Source organism: Neodiprion pinetum, chromosome 4 (genome assembly GCF_021155775.2).
Source record: "Neodiprion pinetum isolate iyNeoPine1 chromosome 4, iyNeoPine1.2, whole genome shotgun sequence".
Lineage (NCBI taxonomy): Eukaryota > Metazoa > Arthropoda > Insecta > Hymenoptera > Diprionidae > Neodiprion > Neodiprion pinetum.
In genome coordinates, this window is record NC_060235.2 from 34,002,262 (window position 1) to 34,003,724 (window position 1,463).

Here is a 1,463-nt window from a genome sequence, read left to right on the forward strand (position 1 = left end):
AGCGTGGGTTGTTCGAACCTTGGAAAGGAATGAAATACAAGAGAACCGAGAAAGAATCTCTTCGAACGCAAAATCGTCCACAATTTGTACATGCATGCAGGACACGATATCGCCTCTTTATGGCTGCACAGCGGTTGTTTGCCCACGATTCACAATCGCCGGTGAAATTTTTCACGTGGTTTAATTTTACGCTTAGAAAAAGTATACACCCTAATGATAAAAAAAAAAAAAAAAAAAACAACTTAATTTTCTGGCGCCTTCCAATTACGGATACAATTAGTTTTCCAATCTCTTCATCGCCAGCGAATGACCGCCCGTTCAAATTATGGAACTTTAGAAATAAATTGTTCCGTTATTGGAGGCTATAGGTATGCATGATAAAGTTGTCCGGAATTCTGGGTAAAAAATTATCTTCGTACACGCACATTGGTGATTACACGACGGGCAAGATGATATATATCATAGAACAGAGTTCTCTCGGTGACCGAATTTCTCGAGTTCCTGTACACCGCCAGCGGAATCTCTACATCTCGGAAACAAGGCGTGTTACAGACGAACGAGTTGCTTCGCGATCACCCGACGATACTTTGCACGATTCTGCGAAAACTTTTCATCTCACATTACGTGCAAAAGTAATAAAAACCGCGGTACAACTTGAGCTGTATTATTCTCACCTCGAGGGATCCCTTTTTTATTCTTTCATTTCCCACCGTTTCATGCTAGCCCGTAATCCGGTTTTCACGCAAGTTTATCCCGCGGGCGGGACGACTTACCCCGACGTTTACGTATAAGCTGCTTCTAAGCGTCGATTAACCGTTAAAAGCTCCGAAGTTCCCTAAGAATTACCTATACTTCTTTAACAAATATTGTCCGCACTCGAATACTCGACGTACTCTGATGCCAATCGATGCGTTATATCACATGTTACACAGTTAAATAGCGATGGTGCACCGTATGACTAATTTCAAAAGCCTCAAGTAACGGTCCTTGAAAAAAAAACCTGTACTCCAAATCCCATTGACAATTCCGTCAGAGTATCGAAAGGATACCGAATTAGCCAACTGGGATTCGGAGCGATGACAGATAGACGGATGGACGGATGGTATTCGTTAATGCTCCGGGATCGAGACCCCCACATAATGGCGGAAGGAATACAGTTCAAGAACAGTATTGTTAAAACGTATAGGATGAAGATAACGAAATAACAGTAGGTAATTTACAAAACGAACCGTGGATAATATCACGCGACCCCGAGCCTCGACTCGTACACGGAATGCGAAGCCCAACCCTCCCACTCGTCCCTGACACGAGTTTAAGGATATTTGCGAAACGAGCGAGCGAGCGAGCAGAGACAGCCGGCGTGGGTATACATGTTTGCATAAGACGTTGAAATATGCAATAACGTAGAGGTAGCGAGGTCAGGTACAGCAGGCACGCATATTTTATTATATCGTTGCAGAACT